The sequence below is a fragment of the Pongo pygmaeus genome, chromosome X, assembly GCF_028885625.2.
Source record: "Pongo pygmaeus isolate AG05252 chromosome X, NHGRI_mPonPyg2-v2.0_pri, whole genome shotgun sequence".
NCBI lineage: Eukaryota > Metazoa > Chordata > Mammalia > Primates > Hominidae > Pongo > Pongo pygmaeus.
Genome location: NC_072396.2, coordinates 33,467,150 through 33,483,276, shown reverse-complemented (window position 1 = coordinate 33,483,276; position 16,127 = coordinate 33,467,150). Strand labels below are relative to the sequence as shown.

Genomic DNA, 16,127 nt, shown 5'->3' with positions numbered 1-16,127 from the left:
AATAATGGCTGAAATTTGAGAAGGAGTTGCTCAAAAGCAGATGTTAACAATGCTTTCGTCTGAGCTAGGGCTTTAATGGGGAGCTGCATAAGATGCTGGCCTATGCGTTAGAGGACAAAACCTCGAGATATTCTCATGCAGAAACCAAACGTGGAACAAATGAACCTTTGCCTTAGCCTGTGGCTTGAACAATAACACATGGATGTTCAAAAGTAAATGCAGGCTGAGCGTGGTGGCTCATGCCTGTAATCCCAGCACTTTGGGTGGCTGAGGCAGTGGATCATGAGGTCAAGAAATTGAGACCATCCTGGCCAACATGGTGAAACCCCGTCTCTACTAAAGACACAAAAAATAGCTGGGCGTGGTGGTGTGCACCTGTATTCCCAGCTACTCGTGAGGCTGAGGCAGGAGAATCACTTGAACCTGGGAGCAGAGCTTGCAGTGAGCTGAGATCGCACCACTGCACTTCAGCCTGGACACAGAGTGAGACTCTGTCTCAAAAAAAAAAAAAAAAAAAATTCATTATCTTATAATTCTCCATTTTGTAATAAGTACAAACAAAAATGGAAAACATCCATAAGTACAACTTTAGTCTGATTATTAGGAAGAATAAATCAAAATGCTCGAGCAGGATTTTTTTTCTAAAGATGAGCTTGGGTGTGTTCTATATCAATGAGCCTGTGCAGGATATAAATAATCACATTGAAAAAGTCCTATCTATTCAAATTTCCTTCGAAAATTCACAGGTATATAAGATGATTGATTGGTATCAGAGTAAACACAACCCTTTCTGTCATAGAGATTACAGCCACTTGGTAGGCAATATGAAGCATATATACTTAGTGACAGTTAAGTGAATAAAAAAGATAAATAGAATAAGAGGTCTGAGAAGACCTTTTGGTTCAGTTCCTATATGAGCAGAGACCTGGAGAAAGGGAGTGAGCCTTGGAATTGTCTATAGGAAGATGGGTTAGGCAGAGTAATAAAGACCTTGAGGTGAAAAAGCATTTGGAATGAGGACTCAGCAGGTGGAGTAGACTGAGCGTAGAGATAACGGAAACACAGCAGAGATAGAGGAGCAGAGAGGTAGTAAGGTGGGGGTGGGAAGAAGAAAGCACGTTGAGTCATTGTTGGCATTTGGACTCAGGTCTAAATGAGATGACAATGACTAAAAATCAAAACGCTACTAGAAATTAAATGGGTCATAAATCAGGTTATTTTAAAAATCAATAATATTTCCAAGTCTTTGCTATTGTGAATAGTGCTGCAATGAACAGATGTGTGCATGTGTCTTTTTAGTAGAATGATTTATAATCCTTTGGGTATATACCCAGTAACACGATTGCTTGGTCAAATGGTATTTCTAGTTTCAGATCCTTGAGGAATCGCCACACTGTCTTCCACAATGTTTGAACTAATTTACATTCCCACCAACAGTGTAAAAGCTTTCCTATTTCTCCATATTCTCTCCAGCATCTTCTGCTGACTTTTTAATGATTGCCATTCTAACTGGTGTGAAATGGTATCTCACTGTGGTTTTGACTTGCGTTTTTCTAATGACGAGTGATAAGCATTTTTTCATATGTATGTTGGCCAAATGTCCATCAATGATAGACTGGATTAAGAAAACGTGGTACATACACACCATGGAATACTATGCAGTCATAAAATGAGTTCATGTCCTTTGCAGGGACATGGATGAAGCTGGAAACCATCATTCTCAGCAAACTAACACAAGAACAGAAAACCAAACACCGCATGTTCTGACTCATAAGTGGGAGTTGAACAATGAGAACACATGCACATAGGGAGGGGAACATCACACACGATGGCATGTCAGAGGGTGGGGGGTGAGGGGGGAGGGATAGAATTAGAAGAAATACCGAATGTAGGTGACGGGTTGATGGGTACAGCAAACCACTATTGCAGGTGTATTACTATGTAACAAACCTGCACATGTACCCCAGAACTTTAATAAAAAATACAAAAACGTGAAAAATCAGATAAAATGAAAAATCAGTGATAGAATACTAACAAACTTAGAGTGTCATTTTATTCAAGAAAGTTATAGTCAATAACGAAAACATCGCATAGTAGAAATGCTGCTAAATCCATGAAGAAAAATTGATGGAAATATATTTTTAGAGCCATTAATTCACCACTGTCAAGTTTACGACACATTTAACAGCAAAAGATTGAGTTCAAATAACTGTAGATTTAATAGTGATTTTCTGTATCTCGACACTCTAAAGCATAGTAGATATTTCTACAAAATGTGAGCATTATCAATAAATCTCCCTATAAAGTTGGATGTGCAAGAAGAGCAGTAGTTTAAAAATTTCAGTTACATTAACCAAATTCAAATCTGAACTCTCAACAAAGGCATTCAGAAAATCGTATGTCTGTCATTACTGGGAATGCTCTCCCCTAAGCCTATGGAATGGCCACAGCTCAGTAGATCTACGTGGTGTCTTTCATAGGGCAAAAGCATTTTCATTTTCAGTTCATTGAGGTATCCACTGATACATTCATTATACAATTTTAAGCTATTTAACTGTCCTGATATTAAACACGTGGCATACACAAAAAGTTGAAGGGAGTGTAATGAGGGGAATATTTATAGAAACGTGGGCAGGATTAAAGGAAGAAACAATGGTGAAGAATGCAGGGATTCGCATGAGTTAATAACCTTTACTATATTTAAACCTAAGCAGTCAAGGGGAGAGGGCTATTAATTTGATAAAATCCCTCACTTTGGGAGAGGGCCACTGGACGCAACTGTGAACTGAGCCCCTATGGTATCTAAAGAATGCAGTTATTTTCAAATCGTTGCCTGGTGAAGTTGAGAGAAGTGATACCTTAGCGTCTCCATAGAATCCTCCAATGTCTTGCCAGTGCTGCTCCTTAGTTTAGTCTAACCAGAAGTCCAAGGTTAAGAGATTCCAGGTGATGTAGTCATCACATACAAAGAAGAGGTGAAGAAGTTCGGTGGGTTAGTGAAGCAGGAGTGAAAAACAGTATAATTGGCATTCCAGGTGTCTAGTTTTGTTTTGTTTTGTTTCTGTGCGAAATGAGGACTTGAGAATCTGCATGCCGAGAACCCTAATGTTGGCTAGGGCCCAGTCTTGTTGGATGCATCAGGAAGCCAATCACCTTTGAGGCCATACCACTTCTATTTGATGACAGAGAGTAGAAGTGGTTTCTGGCTGATTTCGGGACTAAGGACTCCTTCCTATTCTTCTGGAGAAAACCAGAGCCAGAAAAGAAAGACATGCTAAGAGTCACTTTGGATATCTGCTCTTCATCGTAAACTTATTAAAGGCATAGGAAAATAGTAAAAAAAAAATTTCCTGCTACATACACAAATTATAAATGGACAATATATTTGAATGCAGTGAAAATGTTATTAAATACACAAACTTTCAAAATTCACGTTATTTAATAACATTAGAAACTAATAATATACTTAAATTCAGTTTGATTAAGGTTTGTTAAATAAGAAACCAAGAGTATAAAACTACATTTGTGAAGGAAAAAGCATTCCATATGAAAACCCATGAGAAATGGCTGAGGCTCTACTGAGAGGTTGAATTTTTGTCTTTGATTTGATCTTCATTAAAAAAAAAAAAAAAGATAAATTGAAACAAGCTTTCAACTACAAATGTTACAAAAATGCTTTAAGGAAAGTAGGAACTAAAGATAAATAGAAGAAACACTAGATAAAATATAAAGCTAGTTCTTTATAATATGAAATAGATTAATATCTTATGAATGTGATCCGGACAAGGAGGGAGAAAAACAAATGTATGCAGTTTAAAAATGGAAGGGAAATATAAGAGATATAGAAACCAAAAACGGGTTCTACACAGAAATACATTTATGTTATGAAGTTGAGGCCGAGCGTGGTGGCTCTCACCTGTAATCCCAGCACTTTGGGAGGCTGAGGCAGGCAGATCACCTGAGGTCAGGAGTTCGAGACCATCCTGGCCAACATGGCAAAACCCTGTCTCTACTAAAAATAAAAAAAATTAGATGGGTGTCGTGGCTGGCGCCTGTAATTCCAGCTACTGGGGAGGCTGAGGTATGAGAATCACTTGAACTTGTGAGGCGGAGGTTGCAGTGATCGGTGATCATACCACTGCACTCTAGTCTGGGGGATCAAGCAAGACTCTGTCTCCAAAAAAAAAAATTGTTTTTTGAATACCAGTGACAAGTTTGTCCACACACCAAGAAATTGATAATTGCTAATAGAAAATCATATGAACAGCCTCCTAATTCTATAAACCTATCAAAAGAAACTCTGGTTTAAAAAAATCACTCAAAAAATTAGCCCTCTCATTTTTAAAGGAATATTAGTAGTTTCTTTTCAAAATGATACTTTTTGGTAATTTCTGGATAATTAGGTCAAGGTCATTTTGTCTTCTCTTTTTTCCTTAGGGTCTCCTCCATTTTAGCCTGTCCCTCTGCCATAAATCAGTAGTTCTAGCATATTCTGTGGTTCCAAACTCGCTCCTCAGTTTAACCCTGTTCCTCAGTTTCCTTTCCTTTCCCTGTCCTGGCGTTTAACTTGTTATCCTCGCTTGAATGCAACTCAGCTTGTATCTGTAGAGCTCAGACACTATGTTTGTGTTCCGATTTGCATTCTTCGTGGTGGCTGTTTTAGTATGAAGTTATCCCTGCTGTCAATAATGTATTTTGGAAAACCACTTATTGAGAAGAAATTACTTCTAAGTGCAGTGATAACTTTATTGCGGTATTTGCTGAGAGCAAAGCTCATTTGTAATAGTTGGATGTGATTTTAAAAAGCAAACAAAATACAAAATCCTTAGAAATGGGAGACTATGCTAGTAAGTGGTTATTCTTGTCTCTACATCAGCTCTAGGTAAAAATGTATCCACAGCTTTTTATTTACAAGTGTTTGAAAGTAGAGCAAATCCCAGCTAAGATGAAACATCTCTTATACAGCCATTCTGTTATTTTTTTTGCCCTGTCCCACTTTTGTTTATAAGTAGTGCCTTTCATTAGGCATTTTAAATTCAGTTCTACACTTAACTCTGTTCTCTCAAAGATATTTAATGGATAATTTAAACTTTCCTTGGATATAACTAAGTTCTAATCAGTAAGTATTCTCTATTAGATATTTGCACTTTTAATAATTTTGTGTCTAGTTTAATGATTAATTTTTTGTCTGGTAAAGGAACTTAGAAATCACAAATTTGATAGAGATTTAACTGTGGTGCTTTAAACTACACGCCGCCCCTGCCTGCCCCGAGATGTATTATGATCTGTCTTCCTTTCTCCAAGCTTGTGTCCTCGTCTTCCCTCTTAAGATTTCCATGCTTATATTTTATGAATTCCAATACCTTTTATAAAGATTCATACAAAAGTTATAGTGTTGAAATATACCCTAGGAACATTACCAAGACTTTGCTGACTTAATATAATTTAATATTAACTAACACGGTTGTAGATCTAATAATTATGTTCATTGTACCAGCTCATCAATTGTCTATCACAAGATGGTAAGTTTTTACCAAGTAACTTCAAATCTACAATGTGAGATACTACAAAGCAAATAGAGTCATTGCTATACATGAAATCTGAAATCCAAGGTGAGTATTTAAAAAGCCTAGGGTGGAAATTCAGATGACAGCTATGTTCAAATATTCACTTAATCCCATCATTGAAAATTGTCACTGAATTAGATTGAATGGTTGTCAAATGTCACTGATCTGAAAAATGATATACTGTTCACATCCTGGCATATAATGTTAGATAAAGAGGATTCTAAAATGTTCTTTAAAACTAGTATTTTATGTGTCCTTTAAATATTCAGAAACTTAAATAGCCATATAATACATATTTTGGAGCATGTCAGAATATATTTGACTATAAACTACTTCCATTTATTACTCATAAAATCTAGTATTTAAGTACAAATTCCAAATTTAATTTGTTAGACAAGTATTTCTTACACCAAATTGTCAGTCCACACAATAGGCCTGTAAAATATCTGCACTTTATATGAATTAATTCTTGAGTTTGCAGAAGAGGTAGATCTTGTTAACTCTGTAATTTATCAACTATAGGGTCTTTGCCAAAGGATTCCATGACTTTGATTCACTTTATCATCTGCGAAATGCATTAATAGTAAATGTTTACTTCTTTCAAAATACTTGTTATGGAAGATACAAATATACAAACAATCTCGTATTCATTAAACTCATATTCAGATGCGAGGTAATATAACTACTCTTAAATTGCAGCATGTTCTCATTTAAAATAATTTTCTGGGTGAGTTGTTTATTATTCACATCCCCCTTAGTATACCTCTTGCTTTAAGGGAAAAGAGTATTGATACATTTCTTGTATATTCAACTTAAAATTGAGATAGCCAGTTACCTATTATATTCACATATGGAGGCGTGCTGGGATAATAATTATATGACTATAAGTAGTATTGTTTAAAAATATTTCTTATATTGTTACTCAAGTATCTTAAGATTTTTATTGTAGCTATTGCTTTTTTTTCCTTGAAATTAGTATACATGACTTGAGCTTAAAAAGTTGGGGATATATGGGTTGATTTTGTCTTTAAAGTGGCATTATATATTGCCAGATAAAAGATATGTAATTATAAAAATTCAAATTAAATAATATACTGAAAGTATATATATCTTTCATTCTAAATTGTGAAAGTATTGAGGACAGTGTCCATTTACTCAGGCAATGCCCTCTAATATATATTCTATATAAGGAATTGTTGGGTTTAGTTAAAGGAGCTACTTTCCCAAAAAGTTTAGTTTGCATTTTATTAATACGTACAACCAGATTACCTGTATCAAAACTTCTATTTTGATATATTTGTTTTAATGTCTTTCATGCCCTTAAATGTTCATATTTTCTTAGGATTATAAGATACTTGTATTAACTGCCTCAATTCTTTATTGTCAAAGAGGCAGTATATAAACAAATGAAAACATGACTCCATTAAAAATCTCCTGCAATGTATCAGAGTGATCATAAACATATCCAAAATATAGAGGAAATTTAACATTTCACTTGTCCACAAGCAATTTGTTGAAAGTCTATTTTTAAATTTATTCTTAACATTCTATGCATGGCATATAGTGAGGGGTCAAAAATAGTTAAAGAATGACTAAATATGTAAAACTTAATCATTGAAGGTAGAGATAGTGTCTTTGTAGTGAGTACCCAGAATTAAATCTTGTAATATAGTTGAGGTCAAAATGGTGCTTCAAAAATTATCTAATGTAAATTTCTATATCTGAATCAAAAATAATCCTTGAAATATGGAGATACGGAAGGGAATAAAAAGCTGTCAATTGGAAAGGCAGGTCCATAGTGGCAATATGGCCCACCGTTTACATTGTATATATTGACGTATTTATGATTTAATAATAAAAAGATTCAATACATGCATCTCCCAATGGAAGAAAATAGGTATGATTTATGCCCGTAAGTCTTGAAATTTTAAACAGTGTAAATCTTAAATGTGGTATAAAAGCTTATGCTGCAGGGCAATGAAACTACTTTGCCTTTCCTGTATTTTTTATCTTTTTAAAATGCATTATATTTAGAAGGATTGTATAAATACTTGAGAAGTTTCTCTTGAATATGGAGAAGTCTTTAGCTTGGCTACATGATGGCAGACATCCTATAAAAGACATTTAACATGTTTAAAAAGCAAATTCTGTTTATCTAGAATGTTGGAAGGAACTTCTCCGTTTATATACATTTTATGAGAAAGAAATGAATATATGAAAGAACCAAATAGATGGTGGAAGTACATGCTTGAGGTTTCAGTGTCAGGAAGGATATTTACATAATAAATTTCAATGCATGGAATTTCCCCTTTAGTTACTGTTTAAGATTCTGTTTAAGGAAATCAACTCAAACTTTTAAGGATATTTCATGGTTCCTTTCAGAATCTTTTTGTTTTTGTGAAATTATTTTATACTAGCTTGTACCATTTTATATCTAGTTAAAAATCACCAAGATTGAGTGAAAAGGTGGGTTACCCTTATCCCCCTCTCTTAGCTAATTTTTAAAATGGTCGTATTTTATACTGCATATGAGGGAACAAAAGTGACTTCTCCTTAGGACAAATATCAAACTCTGAAATGATCTGGGAGAACCACTTCCTTTGAAACAAATGTGAGAAACCACCTGCTTTAGTCTAATTTCAATTGGCTGAATGATGCAGGATGTGTTTTCATTAGAGCCTGTAGCTCTGAAATGTCATTGTCGCTGGTTGTCTAAAAAGGCAAGAAGAGGCAGATACCATATATTATAAAGATGATGATTCCCGTGTGAATGAGATATAACTTTCTGCAACTTCCAAGTTAAAACCTCAAATGCTTAAACGATACACAAAACTCTAAACATCCATCTCTCTCTGCATCTAACAAAAATAAAATTGTATGAAAAAATTCATTAAAGCTTTGTCAGAACTTTGTCACCTCTCTTTTTCTCTCTCATACACAAACCACACATCACACACACACACACACACACACACACACGTACATATCTTACAGGAATATAACTCTTAGTTTTATTCATCATTTTCCCTTCTGTCTCTCCTTCTGCTCTGCCCTAAGAACTTCCATTTTCATTATTTGACTTGGTTATTGAAATTATTTTCACGTTACATGCCCCTCATTCTGACGTCTTATTTACTATTTTCTGTTTGATGAACCCTAGTCTGCTATTCTTCTTTCTGTAAAGCAAATAAAAAATAACACCAACTTGTTCCTGTCAGTAATCTTTCAGAAAACCATCAGATTTCACGTTTACTTTAATCTTAAGGTTTTCTTAAGTATTCTTAAATCTTGAATATATCAATATAAAATAAGTATAAATCCTTTTACTGTAAACCACCATGGGATATCTAATCTTAGCTTGAATAAAATAATTGACGATGGTAGAAATTACATCCATGTTCTTGAAGGAAACTGGGATAAAACAAAACAGCGAGGTGTTTTGCCTCTCTTGAATAAGCAAATGACGAGAATTGTTCCTCATAGCTCAGTGGTTAGCAAACTCATTTAGGAGGTGTAGAGTACCTCGAAGTAAATGCTCCCTGAAATGATTATATATTAATCTTAGAATTACTAAATATATATTGTTATACAAAATTATATATTGCAAGTACTAGTCTGGAGATAGAAGAGGGAACCCCTTAAATTCTTGTCCTATGCCTTTAAAATAGACAGCAGGAGACTACTCCATACTAAAGAATAATTCAGTTTATTAGGTTTTCTATGTGCAATTCTTAGACTGCTTATTCTTACTCGAGATGTTTCTAAAGAGTTCACATTTTAATATTCTACTAGAGTCACAATAAGTTTCCATTATGTCAAAGCAAACTTTGGAGATTTTCTATCCTCCAAAATTACATTTGAATAAAGCAACTTCCAAAGATAACAGCGTAAAACTCTGAGACAGCATTCCATGTTACTTTATGAGAAAAATCTTAGGCCTGTTGACAGGAACTACAAAAGCCAATTGTCCTGCGTAGGTTAACTTATTTCTTCAAAAATTCAAGGCATGTTATTACATTTTCACACAGAATATCAATTTTCACACCTATTCATTTGGTATCAGACGCTTTCATTCTGCAAAACAGGAAACCAGAACTTTGGGTAACCATAGTGACCCTAATATTTAATTTCCAGGCATAGAGTGCTTGTCACAACACTGATACACACAGTAGGCTCATACATTAACATATATGTCATATTAATGTTTTCTGTTTTGCTCAGTCGACAGATGTAATCATTCACTTCACACAGATTTTAAAAGGTTTTAATATTTGTTTTTACCATTCAGTTATTTAGCAATTAGGCTGATAATTCTTGAAAGACGTAATTCTAGAATGTGTATTAGAAAAATATGTAAAAGAGAAGTTACTGTATGGCAGGGTGATGATTATTTAAAAGTAAATAATACTGAGTTCAGAAAAACATTATGACTTACAGCTAATAGTAAGAAATACAGCATTATAACAGCAACAAGCTTATGAGAATTCATGGCTAGAACAGACCAGACTGTCAATGTGAGGCATTGAAGAGTAATATAAATGCCATGAACAATACCCTTTCAGGCATGACAAATACCTCCCTCTTCTGGAGTCTTCTTGGTTTTTAATTAGCATTTCTTATACTCCTTGGTAGTTTGAAGAAGACATGTACAGCAAGAGACAAAACACAACCAAAATAAATAATAATCCTTGTCTGTATCATGGTGTGAAATGTTTATTAACTTGGAGAGAGAGCCTCTTAAAGCTTTTTTTGGAGAATTCGCTAGATGTAATTAATGAGATATCTTCTATCCAGACATAGTTTTAAATCAGACCTTGTGGAAGCTTCATTTATCTCTGATACTCTGTTTCCTTCTTGGTAAAATGCACATAAATGTAAAATGTTCATGAACTCTTGGTAAAATTTATATAACTCATACATACTCTAACGATACAGGCATAGTGAAATCTGTATTCAGAGAGAACTGTATAGCCATAAGATTTTTAAAAGATGGAATTAAAGGAATTAAGTATGTATCAAGAAATTATAAAAAGAGAAACAAAAATAAAAATTGTATTCAGCATAGAAAATTGAATAAGATGAATCCATTCAAAAGTGGGCTCTTGAAAAGATTAACAAAACAGGTAAACCTATCCCAGTCATAACAAAGAAAACTTAGAATAAAAACTAGACGAGATAAATGAGAAAAGATGCATGACAGCAGATACAGAAGAAATGAAGAGGAAACTAAAAGCAATTTTATAACAATTTTGCAAAATTCTGGAAAACTTGATTTTCTAGTACAATACAAATCACTAAAATTGAGATAAGAATAAGTGGAAAATTAGACTGATTACCTCAGAAAACATTTAGTAGGTTATTAAATATGTACTGTTGAAAAGTGTAGTAGGATTCTTTTACAAATGAATTTAACCTATCCCTTAAAGAATAATTTATATACTTTAAGCTATTCCAAAGCATATGAAAAGAAAAAAACTCCACAATTCCTTTTGTGATGTCAGATTAACCTTTGTACTTAACAGTCAAAAAGCAAAAATCATAAATCTGTAAGACATTTTTACTTTTGAATGAAATACAAAATTATGTTGAATTATAAGAAATATAATCACATTTTGCAAGTGGTAAGCATTCTATAAATGTTAGCTCTTATTTACCAAGAGCTCTTAAAATTCAAGAAGGAAAAGAAAACTACCATATATAGAAATTAATGAGCAAAACATATTAACAGACAATTTACACATGGAATTGTAATAGGTCAGTGATATAAAAATTTATTCAAATGCACAAGGAATCATGGAAATAAAAGTTAACAAAGTGATGTATTTGATCATACAAACAAAACTAAAAGAATCTAAAACAAAACAAAAATTTCCTTGTGAGAGAAGAGCCTACTCTTATACATTCTGGTTAAAATATGCAATTCTAAATTTTTTCTAGGAAGGCAGGTTGGAAACACCTACTAAAATTACACATGTATGTGTATATATGTGTGTGTATGTATAGATGTATACATATGTGTGTGTATAGATGTATAGATACACATATACATATGTAGATATGTCTATGTCTCCCTGAAATGATGTACGTATAAATATATGTATAGATGTATCTACTCGATCAGAGTGTGTGTGTTTGTGTGTGTACACACACTCTGATCCAGTATATACATCCTGTGAATTGTTACAATAACAGTAGAAGCATCAGTATCTGAAAATGTATGCATAAGGTATTGGCCAGGTGTGGTGACTGCTGGTGGGAATGTTAATTAGTTCTGCCATTGTGGAAAGCAGTGTGGTGATTCCTCAAAGAACTTAAAACAGAAATACCATTCAACCCAGCAACCTCATTATTTGGTGTATACCCAAAGGAATATAAATTGTTCTACGATAAAGACACATGCACATGTATGTTTATTGCATCACTATTCACAATAGCAAAGATGGGGAATCAACATAAATGTCCAACAGTAGACTGATTAAGAAAATATGGTAAGTATACACCATGGAGTAGAACCCAGACAATAAAAAGAAGAATGAGATTGCAGCAACATGGATGCAGCTGGAGCCATTATCCTTAGCAAACTAATGCGGGAACAGAAAACCAAATACCACATGTTCTCACTTACAAGTGGGAGTTAGGCTGGGCCCGGCGGCTCATACCTGTAACCTAGTACTTTCGGAGGCCGAGGCGAGCGGATCACCTGAGGTCGGGAGTTCGAGACCAGCCTAACCAACATGGAGAAACCCCGTCTCTACTAAAAATACAAAATTTACCAGGCGTGGTGGCGCATGCCACTCGGGAGGCTGAGGCAGGAGCAATCGCTTGAAACGCGGGAGGCGGAGGTTGTGGTGAGCCGAGATCGCACCACTGCCCTCCAGCCTGGGCAACAAGAGTGAAACTCCATCTCAAAAAAAAAAAAAAAAAAAAAGTGGGCGTTAATAACAAGAACACATGGATACAAAGTGGGGAACAACAGACACTGGAGCGTACTCAAGAGTAAAAGGTGGGAGGAGGGAGAGGATCAGAAAAACTACCTATCAGGCACCATACTTATTACCTGCAGGCACCATACTTGTTACCTGGGCGATGAAATAATGTGTACATTTTATCAATGAGTAATGTTTTACAAGCTGGAGTTTTCATCTTTTCAGACAGATAAAAAATACAATTTAAATTTAACATGCTTCAGATGAGAGTAAGCCAAGGTGAATGATAAAAAAAAGTAAAAATGCAACAAATTAAAAAAAAAACCCATGACACACAGTTTACCTATATAACAAACCTGCACTTGTACCCCTGAACCTAATATAAAAGTTAGAGTAGCTGTCTGCCATATTGTCCCTGAATACAATATCTCCAATTCCCAATCAGTTAATTACCCCCTAGTCATCTGAACTCTTTCTGGTATGCTTTCTCCTCCTGACACTTTTCTTCATTCCAGTCTATTTTTTCTTTACAGATTTAATCAATACTGAATACATGAATGTATCTTATGTCTTACCTTGTCACAATGTTACTTCCTTTTTCTTACCCCTTGGGCTTCCGTGAGACACAGTTGCCTACTTAATTGTTTTTCCTGTGGATATAGATAAATTTTAGTGGAAAAAAACCGTGAATATTTATTTAGGTTTTGTCTGTGGCTGCTGCTGCTGTGTGTGTGTGTGTGTTCTGACGACTTACTTTTTTATTGTAAAATACAGATAACGTAAAATTTACCATATAACTATGTTTTTTTCTTTAATTAGCAAAAAAATTGTATATATCATGTACCATCTGATTTTCTAAAATATCTAGACGTTGTGGAATGCTTCAAGCTAATTAACATATACATTAACTTATATGTTTATCATTTTGGGTTGAGGACACTTAAAATCTTTTCTCTTAGCAATTTTCAAAATACAATATTGTTGTTAACCAATGTCAGCATGTTGTACAATAGATCTCTTGAATATATTCCTATCTAAATGTAATTTAGTATCATTTGACCAACATCTGCCGAACCCTCCTCCTCCGAGCTCTATCCCCTGCTAACCATCATTTTACTCTCAATTCTATGAGCTCAACATTTTAAAATTTCATATACAAGTGACATGATGTAATGTTTGTCTTTTTGTGCCTGGCTTATGTCATTTGACGTAACATACTCTAGATTCATTAATGTCATTGCAAATGACAGGAATCTCTGCTTTTTAAGGCCGAGTAGTATTCCAGTGTGTGTGTAGGTTTATATACCTGCATTTTCTTTATCCTTTCATCTACTGATGGACACTTAAATTGATTTCCTATCTTGGCTATTTTGAGTAGCACTACAATGTACATTGAAGTGCAGTTATTTCTTTGACATATTGATTTGTTTCCTTTGGAATATATACCCAGCAGTAGAATGCCTGAATCATATGGTAGTTTTATTTGTAATTTTTTGAGAAACCTCCATACTGTTTTTTATAATGACTACAATAATTTACATTTCCCCCAACATTGTGCAAAGATTCCTGTTTCTCCACATCTTAGCCACAACTTATCTTTTGTCTTTTTGATAATAGCCATTCTGTGTGACGTAATATTTCATTGTAGTTTTAATTTGCATTTCTTTGATGATTAGTGATCAACATTATTTCATTTGTGTGCTGGCCGTTGGTTGGTCTTCTTTTGAGAAATGTCTGTTCAGGTACATTGCCCTAAATAGGGTTTGAGGTATTATTTTTTCTATTTTTTTAGTGTATAATTCACTGACTTTAAGTATATTTCTGTTGTTGGGTAATCATCACCGCTATCCATCTCTAGAATGATTTTATCATCCCAAGTTGAATTCATACTGATTAAACGATTACTCCCCATTTTCCCCTCCCCTAGCCTTTAATAACTTCCATTTTTCTCTGTGAATTTGACTATTTTAGGTACCTCATATAAGTAGAATCATACAAGTTTTGTCATTTTATATCTTGGTTATTTCACTTAGCATATGTTTCCATGGTTCATTTATGTTGTAGTTTGTATCAGAATTTCATTCCTTTTTAAGGCTGAAAATATTCCATTGTATGTACATACCACATTTGGTTTATCCATTTATCTGTAGATGGACATTTGGGTGTTCTCACATTTTGGCTATTGCAAATAATGCTGCTATGATAATTGGTCTACAAATATCTTAATCTCTGTTTTTAATTATTTTGATTATAAACGTAGAGGTAGAATTGCTAGAGTCTGATGGTAGATAATTTATTATGTGACCTTCTGTTGTGAACTTCTTGACATTAGGGGGGTGTAGTACCTTTCCTTTATCAGGTCTGAGCCCAGTACCCGAATGTAGTGGAAATTGGACCTTATGAGACCTTTTATGAGGATAAGGAAATGGAGGAACTATCTTCCTGCTTACACAGTGACAAGTCTCATGGCAGTGGATAAGGGGTTACTGGAATCTATGTGCCTATTACTTGATCTGAGTCTCCCCAGAGTCAGGTCTATGGCAAGCCAAAACGTATGTACCAGCAGTGCTTCCCGTGCAGTATGAGTGAGTCTGTTTCCTAAAAATCTCATATTCTCTGCTTAACTGCTTGAATCTTCAGTGGTATATCATCTGATTGTCACTATCACTAGAATTAAGTTTCAGGAAAGCAGAAGGTTTTTCCTTTTACATGCTCTTAGTACCTCATTGCCTGGCAGATAGCCAAAAGGTACTTGTTGAGTTAGTGAATCAATGAAACAATAGATAAATTTATAGTGGCTTTTCCTTATGGAGGAATTTCTCTCCTCTACTGCCATATGAGGAATCCCTAGATGATGATGCAGATGATGATGTTTTCTTATTCTTGATTGATTAATCTTCCCTTCGATGTAGCAGCATCTTATAAAACTAAAGTATGATATCATGACCAAGATGTCAACATTCATATAACCCACCAATAGTATTCAGATTTTCCCAGCTTTACTCATATTTATGTGTATGTGTGCATGTGTGTATGCATATGTGTGTACTTAGTTCTATGCAATATTATTAGGTGTGTAGGTTTGTAAATCCACCATCAGAGTCAATATGCAGAACACTTCCACCATTACAAGGGTCCCTCATATTGCCGTTTTATAAGAACATTCAGCTACCCCACATCTTGCCCCCATTCCTGACCTCTGCCAGCTGCCACTCTGTTCTCTATTTCTGTAACTTTGTCTTTTCAAGACTCTCATAGATACAGACTCATATAGTATGCTACCCTTTGAGAATGACTTTTTCCCCACTTAGCATAATGCCCATGAAATTCATCCAATTTGCTGCCTGTATCAACAGTTTGTTCCTTTTCATTGATGAGCGTTATTCCATGGTGTGGCTGTACTATGGTTAGTTTATCTACCCCGAGGGCATCTGGGTTCCCAGTTTTGGGCTATTACAAATAAACATAGTATGAACACTTCGGTGCAGGTTTTTGTGTACACATGTGTTTTCATTTCCTTGAGATAAATGTTCAAGAGCCCAATTACCAGATTGTATAATAAGTACATCTTCAGTTTTGTGAGAAACTGCCAGACTGTTTCCCAAAGTGGCTATATCATTTGAATTTCCACTAG

At 34.6% G+C, this 16,127-nt stretch overlaps 1 protein-coding gene across 4 annotated transcripts in view; it reads left to right on the top strand.

Annotated features, from left to right (window-relative positions):
• Window positions 1-16,127, top strand: part of DMD (dystrophin) — a 2,105,574-nt gene that overhangs the window by 369,693 nt on the left and 1,719,754 nt on the right. The gene's annotated exons all lie outside the window — the stretch shown is intronic.